The sequence below is a fragment of the Bubalus kerabau genome, chromosome 11 (genome assembly GCF_029407905.1).
Source record: "Bubalus kerabau isolate K-KA32 ecotype Philippines breed swamp buffalo chromosome 11, PCC_UOA_SB_1v2, whole genome shotgun sequence".
NCBI lineage: Eukaryota > Metazoa > Chordata > Mammalia > Artiodactyla > Bovidae > Bubalus > Bubalus kerabau.
The window spans coordinates 16,265,449-16,285,446 of NC_073634.1; the positions used below are offsets into that span (position 1 = coordinate 16,265,449).

General features: G+C 39.4%; 1 protein-coding gene across 7 annotated transcripts in view; it reads right to left on the reverse strand.

Annotated features, from left to right (window-relative positions):
* ZNF638 (zinc finger protein 638) overlaps positions 1-12,571 on the reverse strand; it is a 95,884-nt gene extending 83,313 nt beyond the window's left edge. For 2 of the 7 annotated variants that reach the window (XM_055539699.1, XM_055539704.1), the window contains exon 1: positions 6,643-6,954. The gene's annotated coding sequence lies outside the window, so the exon portion shown is untranslated. Of the gene's footprint in view, positions 1-6,632; positions 6,959-12,414 lie in introns of those variants that run through there. The other 5 variants (XM_055539701.1, XM_055539705.1, XM_055539703.1 and 2 more) reach the window with 5 other exon arrangements.
* Positions 12,572-19,998: the final 7,427 nt, after the last annotated feature.

Sequence of the window (19,998 nt, forward strand, 5' to 3'; positions counted from 1 at the left end):
CTTCACAAAGGATTGGTAACCATCATGATTTCAGATCTTAAAGAAAATGGAAGATCAACTTGCTAATAATGCACAATATCAGAAACAGATTACCATGAAAGCCATTAAAAACCTTGGATAGCAATGGTTTGATAGTTATTATTTTCAGGAACACAAACTTTTTTATAAATAAGATATGTGAGTATAATTTTTACATGCTTTTTTCTTTTTTTAGGAATATACATACTGCACACATAAATGATTCTTTACAGACAACACAGTATTCCCAGTAAATGATGCCCCCCTGAGATGGTGGTTCTGCTTATTACTTCAGTACTCTCAAAAAATAAAACACATTAGTCCAAAAGAAACCACCAAATCCAAACTGGAATAAAGAAATCTTTTCTGGGATTTTTTTAAAACTAGAAATGAGAAAAATCATAAGTACGGATAAAACTGTTGACAAAATGCAGCTGACAGCATACTCACCACCTTAGTGAGAAAGCACAAACACTGAAACAAAATAATGCCAATGTAACAGGTAAGCAGGACCAAGAGGTAACTACAGTACTAAAGACATTTACTACCCAGTTGTTCTTGAGGTAAAACTGCATCTTTGCCCTCCCTGCCCTCAAGAAGTGCATGAGCCAAAAAATGTTCCCACCTGCCTAGAATGGGTTTCCAAAATCTTAAAATTTTTGGCGTTCAGTCGCCCAGTCATGTCTGACTCTTTGCGACCCCATGGACTGCAGCATGCCAGGCCTTCCGTCTCACCATCTCCCAAAGTTTGCCCAAGTTCATCTCCATTGCATCGGTAATGCCATCCAAAATCTTCAATTAAGCATACCTAAATTATCTGGCCAAATGTCTTAAAATGCCAAATGCCTTAAAGTCTTTACAAACTACAAAACAGCATATGTGTCTTTTTATGTAAAAAATGGAAACAAGAAGACATATATATCCGCTTAGCTTAGCGGTTACAAAAAGTAGGATAACCAGGAAACAATTAGGTAGGTTACATAAGGGGTAACAGAAAGGACTGAAAGGAAATAAATGGAAATGATACTTTATGGAGTATACCTTACTATATAATTTTGACTTTCAGAATCAGGTTAACAATGTAATTTTTTTTTTAATTATAAAAGGATGGGAAGAAGAGGGGAAAGCTAAAACTGAAAGCAAACTAATTCATTTTTCAAATGAACACCATAGCTCATTAAAAGGGAAAAGGAAAACTACTCAAGTAATTTATAAACCCACTATTTGACTTAGGAGAAAAGATAACTTTTAAGAATTCTCACTCTTTTTAGTAGTCTGGGGTTTTTTGCCTTTTTTTTTTTTTGCAGTGGTATGGATAAATTAATTCTTAAATAATTTCAGATATACCATGGGATCAAGAAGAGGCTAGGTAAATGTTTTATAGCACTGGGAACCAGGATTCTGACTGTGGAAAACAGGATTATAAATATACATTTATTTATATAATATACATCAGGCTTTCCTGATGCTCAGATGGTAAAACAACCCACATGCAGTGCAGAAGACCTGGGTTCAATCCCTGCATCAGGAAGATCCCCTGGAGAAGGGAATGGCTACCCACTCCAGTCTTCTTGCCTGGAAATTCAATAGACAGAGGAGCCTGGTGGGCTACAGCCCATGGGGTTGCAGGGTTGCCAAGAGTTGGCCATAACTGAGGGATTAACACACACACACACACACACACACACACACATATACACACATGTGCACACATACACACACACATATACACATGTAAGAGAAAGCAATAAAGAACTGGACAGTAATAAATTACAAACCACTGAAAAAACAAGGTGTCCACACCTCCATAGCAATCAATCATTGTAAACATAAAGGAATTACTAAGTTGGAAAATCACTGTGTAACATCATAGTAATGTAAAGACTGGTTCAGGCAAAAATCCTGAGTTAAATTTTAATGAGGAATAAGACATTTGCGTGGTGTTAAATCTCCACAGATCAGTTCAAGGGGGAAAAAAACATTTTGACCAAATGTGTGCTCAGACATCATAATTCATGAAGGGTAGATGGACTTCATATCTAGATCTGGTACCATGGGGGGAACATAGAAACTTGATTTTTCTGGCCAGGGACATAAAATTTACTCAAGAGGAAACATCAAAAAAAGAAGAAAAAAAAAAAATCCAAAGTGAGAAATGTTCTATTAAATAAAAAGAAAGCAAACAGTAAACTACAGAATATTCCAAAGTAAATAAGACTAAAAAAACATGATAACTAAATGCAGTTACCTAATCCTAGACTGATCCTATACTAGAGAGGGGGAGAACTGCTACAAGAAACATTATTGGGTCAACTGAAAAAAAATCAGAAAATGGTAAAAAAAAAAAAAAAAATTATCAACATTAAATTTACTGAGACTGATAACTGTACTATGACCACAGAAGAAAATATCCTATTCTTACGTAATAAACTACTAAATAACTAATAAACTAATAAAGGTTAAGAGTACAGTATGTGCAAGTTACTTTCAAAATAGTTCAGGGAAAAAATAAGGGTGTGTGTGCATTCAAGCATGCAAAAGGATAGAGGGAAGGGAAATAGGGTATTCCCCTGTCAGCCAGCATTTTAACTTATTCAAAAATAGTTAATGACCCAACACTGGGCTACCTAACATCTTAGTTACATACTCAGTCAAAAAAGGAGTATAAGCAAGTATGGCTACAGGTAGAAAACTGGCAATGATAAAAAAAAAAAATCAGCCCTAAGCACTTTTTTGGATTTGGCTATTCTTTTTCTACATCATGTTCACTCCCTAACTATTGACTGTTAGTCAGACCATTATGCAATCCATAATAATCTGATCTTTGGGGAAACTTCCACTGATCTGAAGACACCCACCCTGTTACGAAGGGTGCCAGCAAGTGATTTCATGCAAAATTGGGTAACTCCCGTAAACAAAATTTCCGACTAACGTAGTATAGTGTTTTTTTAAGAACTTAGACCCTAGACTCAGTGCTTTAATTCTGATCCTGGAGTGCTAAAAATGTGAGCCTCAGCAAGCTGATTAACCCATGACTCCACGTACTGTTGATGTAAAAAATGATTAAAATTATACCCCCGACATGCAACAGATGGCTCAAAAAATGTTACATTAATAAACAAAATGCTTTACTTAAGAAGCGGGTAGTTATCTGTCTTTCATTAAGACCTAGGTAATTTCCAAAAATATCAATACGGCGGTGTAGCATGTAAGAAATAAAGGGGGAGATTTGAATAATTGACTGAATCTCTGACATTAAGGAATTATTATTACTTTAGGTGTGATATTCATGTCTTTTTCTAAAATTTTAGAGAAAAATTCTGAACTATAAATTAAGGAATATGTCATAGGAATTGCTTAAAAAAATAGAGTGGAGAGCAGAGACAAGATTTACTTATAATTGTTGTAAATTTTAATTGTTGCAGCTGGGTGATAAGTATATAGGTGCATCATTATATAATACTCTGCTTTTGTATAGACTTAAAATTTTCCCTAATTAAAAAAAATTTTTTTAACAAGTGAGGAAATTAAAAAGAATAGAAAGTTGTTAACAGTCACTCATTAGGCAGAGACAACAAAGAAATCACCTGAAAGTTTAATAAAATGGACTGGAAATGAGGCAAGGGAAAAGTATGAAAACTTAAAAGACTGTAACAATAAATATATTGTGGTATTTATTTAAGGGGCTCAAGAGTTGAAAAATAATCCAAAATGTAAGTTTCCCAAGGTAGCACTAAGAAAATATCAAAATATGTACACCTTAAAAACTCCTCCTCCTAAACTCCCTGAAATTTTTTCTTTTCAATACAAAACCATTACTCTTGATCGTCACTGATCATTAGAGCTGTATTTTATACCTTACCTTTTCCCTACCATGTTTTTTTCCTTTCCATTACTCTTATTTTCCATATACCTATCTTCCTCTCATTTTCATTTCAATCACAAATTTCAGACTACAGTAAATAAATAAGTTGAAGCAGTGAAAGAGTAAGTAAAGCTAAACATAAAGAAGGCTTACTGGCTTTGGCCACAAGTATAATTACTTTCAGTTTGGAGGATCTCTAAACCACTTCATTTCAACATTCAGTGGCTTGTTTACTTGCAAAACAGCCCAAAATATGTTACTGGGTACCCAGACTAGAAGCACTATTTCTCAGTATATAAAGCATTTTATTAATCATTTGGCAGATTTTTTTCCAAACCCTGATCAGTATACGTTAAGTCACAGGAGCAAAGCATGATTTGGACCCCAAAGCCTGTGTTCTTACCCAGACTCTGGCAACCATCAGCTGAGTTCTTTCACCCGATCTGTGAGTATCTAACACAAACTAGGCATTGAGACAGATACAAAGATGAGCATAACAATCATATAAATAAATGGTTACAATTTTGATACGTGCTTCAAGAGAGGTATACATAAAGTAAGAAGTATACATAAAGTTTATAGATGAACAAAGTATTTTAATGAAACATTAGATGCTCTTTCAGCTCCAAAATTCTATCAATTTAACCTATATTCTTTAAGCCTCTTCTTTTTATTAAGAGGGACTATCCGCAGGCTGCAATTTTCTATCAAAAGATGCTTCCAAAGCACCTAAAAATTTGCAGTAGTAGCAACTAACACTTATTAAGCACCTAGTTATGTCTCAAAGGATAGGGGTTTTTCACATATTTTCTCCCTCACAATAATTCCAGGCAGGAAGCAGTATTATTACCACTGTACAGACAAGGAAATAAGTTCAGGAAGACTAAAATAACTTACCCCACATCTCACTCAGACAGTAAGAGGAAAACTGGGATTCGAAGCCAAATCTTCTGCTTCCAAAGCCTATTCTCTTTCCACTAAACTATTTGTCTCTCATTTTCTTTCACTACATAAAAACAAAATTTCCAGAGATGACCTTCTTAAGAGCACCCAAGAGAAAACCTTTAAGACAGCCATGAAATACAAAGTGATCACTGATTCTAAGAAGCATTTTTAAAACCTGAGTATCTGCTGTACACCTTCCATAACAAAATAACACATTACAGTCACAAAACTAAAATATAACCAATACTCAAGGTAATAGATATGTGTGACATAAAGCTAGTAATAAAAACAGATGAGATTTTGTGATTTCTTCCAACTGTTTTATCTTTCCCTCACTTGGTTTCAACAACCAATCAAGAAGGGAATGGTCCAGCATATTTTAGTGTACTAATGTGTTAATTTTTAATGATTAAAAAGTGTATATTATTTGTCTATTACATAAAATATGTATATTACATATTATTTTAAAGTGTATATTACATAATTATTTTAAAGTGTATATTACAAAGTATGGGAATACAAAATAAAGTGTATATGAAATGTTGCCAAAAAGAAAAAGAATACAACATAAGCCCACTAAGTCTAGAATACCTCATCAACAATATTTAAAGCTCTGTTGAAATAATGTAAATTATGCGTTCATTTTTCTGTATAAATTTCATTAAACTCATTTTTGTAAGTTTTTTCAGTTTATCAATTTTAATTGTAAATGAGCCAACAGACATCCTTGAAAAAAACATTAATCCTTTACAACAAATAAAAAATTTTTTGTTTGCACAATTCCGAAGCTGGTTAGAAAAAGAATTTAAACCAACGTAAGTCGCCGGATCCCTGTAACAAATTTTTTTCAGAACTCCTCCAGATTAAAATTGTATTTCCCCCCCAAAATTTTGCCTAGGAGCAAATTTTAAGATTAAGAGGAAATAGCTTGAGGCAGCCTTCACTGTCTAGTTCAATTAAAGGTCTTGTAATAATAGAAGTCTCCCTCATTCAGTTATCTCAACAGAAGATCTGTTTCAGCTGTCCTCAAGGATTCTCGTATGTGGTACACGTTCTCCCCCCAACTTGAACAGAACGGGCCCAAGCTAGGAATCACTAGCGATCCGCATTCTCGATTCCTCTGAGAAATCTGGAAGTAAGTATCAGAGCAGTTCGTGAGCCCTTCGTATCCCGCACAGAGACGACATTCTCTTGGCTTTCATTCCCGCACAAGGCAGGCAGAAGAAACCCGGACCAGCCAAAGCCGCTACATCGTACGCTCCCCCTTCCCCAGCCCCGAACACAAACACGTTCTTCTCCTCCACGCTTCTTACACAATGTCGCTCGCTAATGGGCTCAGCTCGAGCTCCACTGCCTCTCCTCCGGGCCCGACGGGAATGGTTCCTCCCCCCGCGAAGCTCCCTCACCACCGCTTCCTCCTGTCAGGCCTGGCGCGGCCCGGCCGGCCCTGCGCCGATGGGGAAGGGGCAGCCACGGCCTTGCCAAAGGGCTGTTTTCGTTTCTCCGCCCAGTGCAAAGGCGTCAGGCGGCTCTTTCTGAAGCAGGGTCCTCGCCCCGGTGCCAGACCTGCCCCTCCGGAGCAGTGCGGTGAACCGACGCTGTGGCTGGGGAGCCAAGCTCCCTTCCCATCCCGGGGGTCCCCCAATCTCCTCCCGCCCCCGCCGTCAGCCCGCCGCCATTTTGTGCGCAGTCGCTGCGACACAGATACAATGGTCGGCCTGGACCGTACAGGAAAGGCTCAGGACCCCCACGCTTTGGGCTCCCGCCTTCCAATCCCCTGTTCCCCACAAGGCAGCCGTCCTACCTATGCCTACCCGACTAACCGCCGGATTCCATTTGCGCCCCACAGTTTAGCACTCAGCCTCCACTCTCGACGCCGAAGAAGCTACCGCCTCCAGAGAGCCGCACGCATGCGCCTCTGTCGAGCCTCGGCGAGCCCTCATTTGAGGCCCGCGCCTGCGTACCGCCGGCACAGGGTTCTCCCTTAGACACGAGAAACCGACCAGCGGAACTTGGTTCCGGAAGGGGGCGCTCTCGCGTGTGGTACTCCAGGCGTCCCTGGCAAAACTCCTGCACCGGTATCAGTGCCTCTGCGGTTCCGTGCCTGTCCAATACTATCCTGTCCAAATCATGAGCATATGTAAGACCTGCATTGTCCCACCTCCTCCATGAAGTCTTCCCTGATCATTTTTGCCTTCAATAATACATTAAAATAAATAGTACTCATCTGGCATTGGATATTGTAATGCTTTGCCTGCCTTTTATCCTCTATAAAAAGATATAGAAATAGATATATACTTGCAATAATGCGAGGTATATCACAGCCACTGAAAATGTCAGGAAATATGAATTCAATTAAATCTTATTGAGGTAAAAGCTTAACACTTTAAAGATCCTTTCTTGAGTTGTTAAACAATAAAAATACCTACCTAATGTAGTAAAAGAGGCTTTTGAACTGTGGTGTTGGAGAAGACTCTTGAGAGTCTCTTGGACTGCAAGGAGATCCAACATGTCCATTCTAAAGGAGATCAGTCCTGGGTGTTCTTTTGAAAGAATGATGCTGAAGCTGAAACTCCAGTACTTTGGCCACCTCATGCGAAGAGTTGACTCATTGGAGAAGACCCTGATGCTGAGAGAGATTGGGGACAGGAGGAAAAGGGGACAACACAGGATGAGATGGCTGGATGGCATCACTAACTCGATGGACGTGAGTTTGAGTGAACTCCGAGAGCTGGTGATGGACAGGAAGGCCTAGCGTGCCACAATTCATGGGGTTGCAAAGAGTCAGAAACAACTGAGCGACTGAACTGAACTGAACTGAATGTGGTAAATATTTTTAACCTTTCTTTTACCAATTAAAAACCTTGGGTTGAGAGAACCTGAGTAACTTCTCAACGTAACTCTACTTTGTAGAGTTCAATCATTGGCAAAAATTCAAAAAAAATTCATTCATTGGCAAAATCTGGTCCAATTAACAAATCCTGCCTTTTCAGTTCAGTTCAGTTGCTCAGTCGTGTCTGACTCTTTGCGACCCCATGAATCGCAGCACGCCAGGTCTCCCTGTCCATCACCAACCCCTGGAGTTCACTCAGACTCATGTCCATCGAGTCGGTGATGCCATCCAGCCATCTCATCCTCTGTTGTCCCCTTCTCCTCCTGTCCCCAATCCCTCCCAGCACCAGAGTCTTTTCCAATGAGTCAACTCTTCACATAAGGTGGCCAAAGTACTGGAGTTTCAGCTTTAGCATCATTCCTTCCAAAGAAATCCCAGGGCTGATCTCCTTCAGAATGGACTGGTTGGATCTCCTTGCAGTCCAAGGGACTCTCAAGAGTCTTCTCCAACACCACAGTTCAAAAGCATCAATTCTTCAGCGCTCAGCCTTCTTCACAGTCCAACTCTCACATCCATACATGACCACAGGAAAAACCATAGCCTTGACTAGACGGACCTTTGTTGGCAAAGTAATGTTTCTGCTTTTGAATATGCTATCTAGGTTGGTCATAACTTTTCTTCCAAGGAGTAAGCATCTTTTAATTTCATGGCTGCAGTCACCATCTGCAGTGATTTTGGAGCCCCAAAAAATAAAGTCTGACACTGTTCCCACTGTTTCCCCATCTATTTCTCATGGAGTGATGGGACCAGATGCCATGATCTTCGTTTTCTGAACGTTGAGCTTTAAGCCAACTTTTTCACTCTCCTCTTTCGCTTTCATCAAGAGGCTTTTTAGTTCCTCTTCACTTTCTGCCATAAGGGTGGTGTCATTTGCATATCTGAGGTTATTGATATTTCTCCCGGCAATCTTGATTCCAGCTTGTGCTTCTTCCAACCCAGCGTTTCTCATGATGTACTCTGCATATAAGCAGGGTGACGATATACAGCCTTGACGTACTCCTTTTCCTATTTGGAACCAGTCTGTTGTTCCAACCCAGCGTTTCTCATGATGTACTCTGCATATAAGTTAAATAAGCAGGGTGAAAATATACAGCCTTGACGTACTCCTTTTCCTATTTGGAACCAATCTGTTGTTCCATGTCCAGTTCTAACTGTTGCTTCCTGACCTGCATATAGGTTTCTCAAGAGGCAGGTCAGGTGGTCTGGTATTCCCATCTCTTTCAGAATTTTCCAGTTTATTGTGATCCACACAGTCAAAGGCTTTGGCATAGTCAGTAAAGCAGAAATAGATGTTTTTCTGGAACTCTCTTGCTTTTTCCATGATCCAGCGGATGTTGGCAATTTGATCTCTGGTTCCTCTGCCTTTCCTAAAACCAGCTTGAACATCAGGAAGTTCACGGTTCACATCCTGTTGAAGCCTGGCTTGGAGAATTTTGAGCATTACTTTACTAGCGTGTGAGATGAGTGCAATTGTGCGATAGCTTGAGCATTCTTTGGCATTGCCTTTCTTTGGGATTGGAATGAAAACTGACCTTTTCCAGTCCTGTGGCCACTGCTCAGTTTTCCAAATTTGTTGGCATATTGAGTGCAGCTCTTTCACAGCATCATCTTTCAGGATTTGAAATAGCTCAACTGGAATTCCATCACCTCCACTAGCTTTGTTGGTAGAGATGCTTTCTAAGGCCCACTTGACTTCACATTCCAGGGTGTCTGGCTCTAGGTCAGTGATCACACCATCGTGATTATTTTGGTCATGAAGATCTTTTTTGTACAGTTCTTCTGTGTATTCCTGCCACCTCTTCTTAATATCTTCTGCTTCTGTTAGGTCCATACCATTTCTGCCCTTTATCAAGCCCATCTTTGCATGAAATGTTCCCTTGGTATCTCTGATTTTCTTGAAGAGATCTCTAGTCTTTCCCATTCTGTTGTTTTCATCTATTTCTTTGCATTGATAGCTGAGGAAGGCTTTCTTATCTCTTCTTGCTATACTGCCTTTTGGATACCATGAAATTAATATCAACTCCCCTGTTTCGAGCATCAGCTTTACCTAGTACCCAAGCAGATGAACTTCTTTTATTCACATTAAAACTAGCATAGAAAATGCTGAAAGAAAAGTCTTTTATAAAATATCTTACTGGATATTCATTTCATACTAAAAATCTTGATAGAGGCAACAAGCCAAAAACAACAAAGAAAAAGCCAAGCTCTCCCAAAACTTCAAATAATCAAGGTTCAAGTGTGATTATTTCCTTTCATATATTTCTTTATATTCATATAAACATACACAAACATGTTATTTGCGTGTAATGGGAAATGTTCTTCATTCTTTTTTCCCCAAAGATTTACACCTTAGCCTGCTGTTTGCTTTCCTGATTATTGACATTTCTCCAAGTAAATCATATAAATTCTTTTTTAAATAGTTGCATAAAATATTCATAGTATAACTCACCCATCAATTAATTCAACCTGTTGAACACTGAAGTTGATACTACAAACATTGTTTTATACAAACAGCCTTACCAACTGATATTTTTTATTTCCAAAGGCAAGAATCCCAATAGTGAGACAGCCAGATTAAAGGCGATAGATAATTTAATTTTACTAGATATTGACACAACAGTTTTCAAAAAACTTATATGAATTCCCATTGTTATTAAATATGTTAACAAATAATCATTCTCTACAACCTCACTTGTTTCTCTAAACTCTAAAATAGTTTTAAAAATCAATGGACCTGTCTTCTCTTTAACCTTGGTAGAATCCACCTTTGAAATACCTCTTCTGGCACTTTTTCTAGGGGTTGCTATTAAACAACTTTCTCTAGATATTTTATGACATATAATAATTTGACTAGAATTTCTCTCCTGCCTCCACAATCATTCTTGTCATTTACATTCTCCTAGAAAAAGCATCCATTCCATCTAAGTTTTCTTATTCATTTCCCTAGAGTTGGGTGCACTAACCTCTTCTTATATTCATTTCCTTTATGTTGCTCCTTTACATGGCCTTATTTCTATAGCACTTATCACCTTCTAACATACCTTGTGGTTTATCTCATTATTTCCTACCTATCTCCACTAGAACATGAGCTCTATGATGTCAGGGACATTTGTCTGATTTTTTTACTGCTTTATCTCTTAATACCTAGAATGATACTTGGCACACAGTAGAAAATCAGTGTATATCTGACGAAAGGATGAATGATCCTGATGAGTTTAAAAAAAAAAAAAGCCCTTTTAATATACTTTGTATTTCTAATGAGCTGACTGTCTCTTATATAAAGAGATGGTGCTTGTATACAAGGAATATAACCCTTTGTCAAATATGTTGCAATTGGTTCCTCCTCATTGACAATTTTTATTTCTTAGTGTCTTTTGCCATTATAAAATTTAAATGTAATCAAATTTGTCACTTATTCTGTTATGACTTCTAAATAGTGTGGGTATTTTGTTTGTTAATTGTTTGCTTTCGGTCTAAGAAGCCTCATCTCACCACCCCACCCAACCCAAAGCATATACACACAAAAATTATCCAAAAATTCTTCTAAAATATCTATATTTTTGATTATATTTTTATAACTTTTTTACATTTAGACATTCAATTAATCTAAGATGAATTCTTTGTATGATAAAAAGTAGCAACCTAACTTTGTCTTCTTCCAAATGTATTACATCAACCATGAAGTTTCCATATATTAAGTAAACAACCATTTTCCCCCTTCTCTGCAATTTCTTCCCTTTAAAAAAAATGACAACAAATTATTAAATTCCTATATATGAAAATGGATTTATGGCCTCTCTAGTCTATCCTACCAATCTTTTTGCCTACCTATGGGCCAGTGCCATTTGTTCATCCACCAACTGATCCAATAAATATTACTCGAGGGCCTACTCTGTGCCAGGAGCCCTCTGGGTACCAAAGTATCAGTGGCAAACCAGAAAGCAACACTAACTCCTGCTCTCATGGCATCTCCAGCCTTAATGGGAGGGACAGACAATAAAGTAAGTATGTAGTATGTCAGATGGTGATAAGTGGTATGAGGAAAAACAAACATAGAAATCAGGACATAGGGAACCAGGAGGTGACAAAGGCTAAAATTTAAATAGGATGGCATCATTAAGAAGGCAACATGTGAGCAGAAACCTGACTGAAGTGTGGGAATTAAGCATAAGCTGCAGAGATATGTCGGAGAAGGCAATGGCATGCCACTCCAGTACTCTTGCCTGGACGGAGGATCCTGGTAGGCTGCAGTCCATGGCGTCGCTGAGGGTCGGACATGACTGAACGACTTTACTTTCACTTTTCACTTTCATGCTTTGGAGAAGGAAATGGCAACCCACTCCAGTGTTCTTGCCAGGAGAATCCCAGGGATGAGGGAGCCTGGTGGGCTGCCGTCTGTGGGGTTGCACAGAGTTAGACACGACTGAAGTGACTCAGCAGCAGCAGCAGCAGCAGCAGCAGAGATAGGTGATCGGAAGAGCTTTCCAAGCTTTCAGTGTTTTACATTTCACTGAGGTGTTTCACTGAGGTGAAAGCCAGCTTGGCATATTTGAGAAACAGCAAGAAGGCTAACAAGGCTGCAACAGCATGAGTAACTAAGGGGATGAGTGGAGGGAAACAAGGAATACTGGTTTAAGCTGCCATAAAATACCACTGGCTGGATGACTTAAACAACAAGAACTTATTTTCTTACGGTTTTGGAGGCCGGAAGTCCAAGATCAAGATGTGGACAGGTTTGATTTCTCCTGAGGCTTCTTTCTTTGGACAAGAAAGTCAGCACCTTCTTGCTGGGTCCTCAAGTGGGCTTTTCTCTATGCCTGTGCATTCCGGGTGTTTCTCCATTTTCTTAAAAGAATATCAGTCATAATGGATAAGGGCCCACCCATCTGATCTCATTTAACTGTAATAACCTCTTTAAAGGAAAATAAGGCAAATAAGGAAAATGATGAAGCAAGGGGCTGGGTAATGCTTTCAATAAGGTAATCAGAGAGGTCCTCCCTGGAGAGGAGAGAGCATGTTGGGTGTGTTGGAGGAATAAGAAAGCCAGCTCAGCTGAGGTTGACAGGATGTAGGGGAAATTGAAGGTGGAGAGGTATCAAGGAACCAGATAATGCAAAGCCTTATGAACCACTCAAGACAATATAAAAACACTGAATAAAACACTAGATTAGGAACTGACCTTTCTAGTCCCTGCTCTGATACTAAACTCATTGAGTTTCAATCTCTTTTAAGGGAGGGGACCAGATTAGCTTGCCTATTAAGACGTGTCTGGAAATCTCCTATAAACTGAAGGATGCTCATCAATATTCATGGCAAAATATTTTTTCAATCTTATTGTTGTTTAGTCTCTAAGTCATGTCTGAGTCCTTTGTGACCTCATGGACTATAGCCTGCCAGGCTCTTTAAAGTCTACTATATTCATGCTACTCCAGGATTTCATGTCATCTAGTCTCCTTGGACCACTTACAGATATTCTCATTCCCATCTAAAAATGTCTAATATCAGGAAAAAAGCTATCCTACCCCATATCCTCTTCTCACCTACACTCTATTTTACAATTCCCCACCCTCCTCTTTTACCCACTCTGTTTTCTGACTGGTCAAACAAGTACGGAGCAGCTCTATCCAGAGCTCAGCTTCTGCCTGTTCAGCACAGTCACAGCTCAATGCCTAAACGTATTAGAAAAAGAATAGTCATCACAAACATATCCTGTGATTTGTTAACATAAACAGGGCTTTGTTTCAGTGACAAAGAATCTCATCGCCATTTCATCTCAATTGCAACTATCCTAATAGAATTTGGAGGCAACCATTGTCTTTAGAATCCAAATCTAACTACTGGGATAGACAAGGGGCCATGATGAAAATTTGAGAAATCCCACACCATTTCAGGTCCTGCAACAGAACATAAACATTGAGAAAACATAGTTCTTACTGATACTTGAATTTTGCAGGGTTTATGCCAGACTGTAAGTTGTGTAGCCAAGTATAATATATAGAGAATTGTAGAAACTAACTCAAGAAAACTAGTTATTTTTCTGAGTTTTTATCATAGCTAATGCAATGGTGAACTGAAATCTGTTTGCCTCTTCTTAAGGTGGTTTCTAAATCAGTCCACAAATTCTTTGATACATTTCACTTCACAAAGGGGAGCCCAATTCCATTTCCTCTGAAGGAAGGTTCGATTTACCAGATTGTTTCTAATGAACAGAATGTGGTACAAGTGATGCTATGTGACTTGCAAGGCTAGGCCATGAAAAGAGTAAACTCTGACTGACTCCCTTCTCTCCTTGGATTACTCACACTAGGGAAAGCCAGAGAAGTCCATAAGGAGAGAAATTAAAGCTTCCAGCCAACAACTTACCACCAAATTGGCAGCCATTTCAGGGAGCCAGTTGGGAGACAGAACCCCCAGCCTCAGTGAAGCATAAATGACTACAGCTTAAATCAACATACTGAAAGCAACTTCATGCCTGAATCTAAGGCGGAACTGCCCAGCTATGAATTCCTGAGCCATAGAAATGGTAAGGATTAAAAAAAAAAAAAAAAAGTGTATTTTTGTTTTGAGCCATTAGGTTTTAGGGAAATTTTTTATGTAGCAGTACATAACAAATGCCTTTGTTATCTGAAGATTAGGGTCTCAATTCATTAAAAATACAAATTAAAAGCATATCAGTCAGTGAACAAGCACCTGGGATTTAGAAATAACAGAATTTTGATTTGAACTCTAAGCAATACAAAGAAATAGTTTCCTCATGCAAAAAATATGAGAATGATCCTTTACCTTCAGGATTTTCATCTTATGAATTACTTACCACTTTATTTTGCATGTGGGCTTCCCTGTCGGCTCTGACAGTAAAGAATCTGCCTGCAATGTGGGAGACCCAGGTTCAATTCCCTAGCTGGGAAGATCCCCTGAAGAAGGGAATGGCAACCCACTCCAGGATTTGCCTGGAGAACTCCATGGATAGAGAAGCCTGGTGGGCTACAGCCCATGGGGTCACAAAGAGTTGGACACAACTGAGCAACACACACACACACACACACCTCTGTATAGATTCTACCTACCAGCTACAAAAGCAACTCAACAAAAAGGTCCATTTCAAGAGTGGAAGCATGAAGAGTTCTATAGATATACTCCCCAGTGAACCAAACCTGGTGGGCTACAGCCCATGGGGTCACAAAGAGTTGGACACAACTGAGCAACACACACACACACACACACATCTCTGTATAGATTCTACCTACCAGCTACAAAAGCAACTCAACAAAAAGGTCCATTTCAAGAGTGGAAGCATGAAGAGTTCTATAGATATACTCCCCAGTGAACCAAACATACTGGCGAAAATTATTTTTAAAGACAATAATTTAAATTCTATGTAAATTGCCCTAAAGGTACATGGCAAATGAAGAAACATTTAAGAAAATCTACTAATTCTTGGTAAGAAGTGAAAGTTTGTGGCACTTTACCCATAACCCACTCACTTGTCACTCCCACCAAGCTCATGTGATGGAAACTCTACTCTAGGTTGTACTGACAAGAAGATGGGCCTCCCTCTTCCCCTGACTCCAAAGGGATATGGCTTCCCCCACCCCCAGAAGGATGAGCCGCCAACATTTCTTTTCCCTCCAAACTCTGTGTAACAGAGAATTAATTTTAGGCAAGTGCAGCATAAAGGTTTAGGGCTCCCTTCTTAAACCTAGACCACACACATAAATTGGAGGCTCAATCCCAGATGAAGCAGGCCAAAGATACTGTGGGCCTAATTGCCCTTGTCCCAAGCTATTGGTGGGCTTCCCTGGTGGCTCAAACAGTAAAGAATCTGCCTGCAATGTGGGAGACCTGGGTTTGATCCCTGGGTCAGGAAGATCCCCTGGAGAAGGGAATGGCAACCCACTTGGCAATTCCTGCTTGGACAATTCCATGCACAGAGCAACCTGGTGGGCTACAGTCCATGGGGTCCTGAAGAGTCAGATGTGACTGAGTGACTAACACTTTCACTTTCCTTCAAGCTGTTGGCAGGACAGACTCGACTCCAAGAAGACCAGAGGCTACTGCCTCACCCAGTGATCTGCTCTTAAGCAGGGTTGTCATTCCAAAGAAGTGGGCCACTGTCCCTAACACCTGCTCTGGCACAGTGGCTCAGAAATTTTGCCCAGGTAGAAAGGCAGCCATAACAACAGAGAGCTCTTAATCTCTCCTAAGAGGAAATGACTTTATTTAAAACAGTACAGAGAAGTTCAAGCCTAAGCCAATTTTTCTATTATCTCAAAAATAATGGAAAAATTGAGTTAAGAAATTAAAAGGAAGTCTGATAGCTTCAATAATAACAGCAAGCTAAACTATTAGGTCAGCAAGTTTAACAGAGAGAACCAGCAAAAGAAAAAGCTAAAATAGCCTTCTAGGGACAGAAAACATATCAAGAGACTAGTCTCAAAAAAGTACGCTAATAAAGGAGGCCAAATTTAATTGGACCAAACTACAAAGAAATTTATGTCCCAGGGTACAGACAGAAACAGCAGAAAAATCAGCCTAAAATCTGGGTGTGATACCAATAGAGGCAGACAGCTTAACAGAGAGATCAGGGAAAGACACAAAGTGAGCCCCGCTGAAACACTGTCATCGCAGAGCAATCTGTGCACATTGAAGGCTACAACCTCTGAGGAGCAAGTACAGAGTCTAAACATTACAGGGGCAATAGATTTCACTAAAATAGTTAAGTCACTAAACAATTAAGTAGACAAATAGCAACAAACAAGTCCCAGGGGAGAGGGCTAATCAGTATCCAGATTCACTACAATATATTATCTAGAGGGTCTAATTTTCAACAAAAAAATTACAAGACATACAAAGAAACAGGACAGTGTGCCTGATTCTTATACAGGAAAAAAGATAGGCAACAGAAACTGGCTACGAGAGGTTCCAAGTATTGGATTTAGCAAGATTTCATAATAACCATTATAAACATATTGAAAGAGCTGAAGAAAGCCATGCTAGAAGTAGATAAGGGTATGACAAAATTGCAACAAGTAGAGAATGTCAATAAACAGAGAGAAGTAATTTTTTAAAAAAACTTACATGAACATTGTGGAGGTTAAAAAGTGCAATAAGTAAAATGACAAGTTGACTAAAGGGGTTCAATAACAGATCTGAACTAATAGAAGAAAGAGTCAGCTCTCTTGACAACAGTCATTGTTGCTGTTATTGCTGTTTAGTTGCTAAGTTGTATCTGACTCTTTGTGACACCGTGGACTGTAGCCTGCCAGGCTGCTCTGTCCATTGGATTTCCTAGGCTACTGGAGGGGGTTACCATTTCCTTCTCCAAGGGATCTTCCCAACCCAGGGATCAAACTCACATCTCTTGCATTGGCAGGTGGATTCTTTACCACAAGCCACCAGGGAAGCCCCTTGAAGATAGACCAGTGGTAATTATGCAACTCAAAGAACACAGGAGACAAAAGGCTGAAGAAAGATGAACAGAGCCTCAGAAGAATGCTGGATACCAGTAGGTGCACCAACATATGCATAATGGAAGTACTAGAAGAAGAGAGAGGAGATAAGGAGCAGTTAAAAAAAAAATTAAGATATAATGTCCAACGGCTTCGCAAATTTGATGAAAAACATTTAGTCAACACATCCATGAAGCTCATCCAAGTCATATAAATATATCCACATACAAGCATATCATTGTAAATATGTTAAAAGACAGAGACAAAAAAGAATTTTGAAAGCAGCAATACAAAAATGACTCACGGCATACTGATTTCTCATCAGAAACAATGGGGGCCAAAAGACAGTGGAATGACATACTCAAGTGTTACAGGAAAAAAGTTGTCAACCAAAAATCTTATATCCAGCACATCTATCTTCCAAAAATGAAAGTAAAATAAAGACATTCAAAATAAACAAAAACTGAGAATCCGTTGCAAGATGAAGAGGAACTAAAATGCCTCTTGATGAAAGTGAAAGAGGAGAATGAAAAAGTTGGCTTAAAGCTCAACATTCAGAAAACGAAGATCATGGCATCTGGTCCCATCACTTCATGGCAAATAGATGGGGAAACAGTGTCAGACTTTATTTTTTGGGCTCCAAAATCACTGCAGATGGTGATTGCAGCCATGAAATTAAAAGACGCTTACTCCTTGGAAGGAAAGTTATGACCAACCTAGATAGCATATTGAAAAGCAGAGACATTACTTTGCCAACAAAGGTCTGTCTAGTCAAGGCTATGGTTTTTCCTGTGGTCATGTATGGATGTGAGAGTTGGACTGTGAAGAAGGCTGAGCGCCGAAGAATTGATGCTTTTGAACTGTGGTGTTGGAGAAGACTCTTGAGAGTCCCTTGGACTGCAAGGAGGTCCAACCAGTCCATCCTAAAGGAGATCAGGCCTGGGTGTTCATTAGAAGGACTGATGCTAAAGCTGAACTCCAACACTTTGGCCACCCCATGCGAAGAGTTGACTCATTGGAAAAGACTCTGATGCTGGGAAAGATTGAGGGCAGAGGAGAAGGAGCCAACAGAAGATGAGATGGCTGGATGGCATCACCAACTTGATGGACATGAGTTTGAGTGAACTCCGGGTGTCTGAGTGAACACCATCACTTTGGTGATGGACAGGGAGGCCTTGAGTGCCGCAATTCATGGGGTCACAAAGAGTCAGACATGACTGAGTGACTAAACTGACTGACTGATTAACGTCTTTGCTTATTGCTGTAGTTGGAAACTCCCACTGGATTAGCTGAGACACACACATTCTGGGCCCCATTAAATACTGTAGAGCTCTCTCCAGTCAAAGAGAATACTGATGATGTAGACACTGCACTGGATGCAATCCTGGATCGACTTTGGATCAGAGTTGGAGTGCTAACAAGCTTGGCATAGGTGAACTATCCTAAACTCTTTGGGGTGACAATTGGAGAACTTGAGTGACAAGTGACACGGGCTCTTCTCCCACCTTCCATCTTCCTGGGATGGCAGCAATGGCAGTCGAAGGAATAGGACTCTCTTTCACTTTTTAAGGATAGTTTTACCAGACATAGAATTCTTGGTTGACATTTTCTTCTTTTAGCACATTAGCAAGTCATCCCACTGCCTTCCAGCCAATATGGTTTCTGAAGAGAAACTGGCTGTCATTGTTACTGAGGCATCCTTGTACAAGATAGGTCCTTTCTCTCTTGCCTCGTTTCTGTAGATGAGAGAAATCTACAAGGAAGTTTTCAGGATTTGTCTTACTCTTCTAACAATGTGACTGTATTGTGTCTTCCAGTGATCTCTTTTATTCTGCTTGGAATTCATTAAACTTTTTGGATGTGTAATTGTATGTCTTTCACCAAATCTGGAAAGTTTTTGTATATTATTTCTTCAAAATGTCCTTCTTTCATATTTTCTCTTTTCTCTCTCTCTGGGATTCCTGTAATATATTGGTATGTCTGATGCTGTCCCACATACCTCTTAGGGTTTGTGCTTTTAAAAAAATTTATATATTTTTTTCCTTCCTGCTCCTCTGATGGGAAAATCTCAAATAACTATTTTAAAGTGTGCTGATTTGCCTACTCAAATCTACTATTGGGCGCTTGTTTTAATTTCCTTCTTCATCGCCCTATTCATGAAGTTGGAATGCCCATTTTAGGATTAAGGGCATGACTGAACACATGACAACCAACACTGGAAAAATGAGATTGAGAGCAGTTTGCTTTCACTTACTGTTAATACTTATGGCCTGGGAAGGAGGACATCACACGGGACCCCACAGGAGTGAACAATCACATGTGGGAGATAAGCTTTGCAATTTTGAGAATGTAGGTTGATACCTGGTTCTGGCCGTAAGCTGAGACTGTCTTGTTTGAATATGTTCATAGGCATGCAAGAAAAGTAAACCTATTACTTAGGGATGAGCAGGAACTGTACCTGGTCCCCATAATAAGAAAGGCTGTTTTGCTGTGGGTATTGAGTTTCTTTTTGAAGTAATGAAAATGTTTCTAATAATGATTGTGGTTATGAGTATGTAACTACAAATATACAAAAAACAATGAATAGTTTCAATGGATAAATTTTATGGTATATGAATTATATCTCAATGAAGCTTTTATATTAAAAGTTCCCTTCATAACTAATGAGAGTTCAAGGCTACACAGAAAAGAAAAAAAATTAAAGGTGTAAGTCTTCAAGTCAGCAGCCAGGCCAGTTTTCAAGGAACAATGGGCTATGAGCTTTTCATCGTTCATGATCCAACAGCAGCTCTGCTGATTTATCTCTTCACTCCCTCTGAAACAGGCAC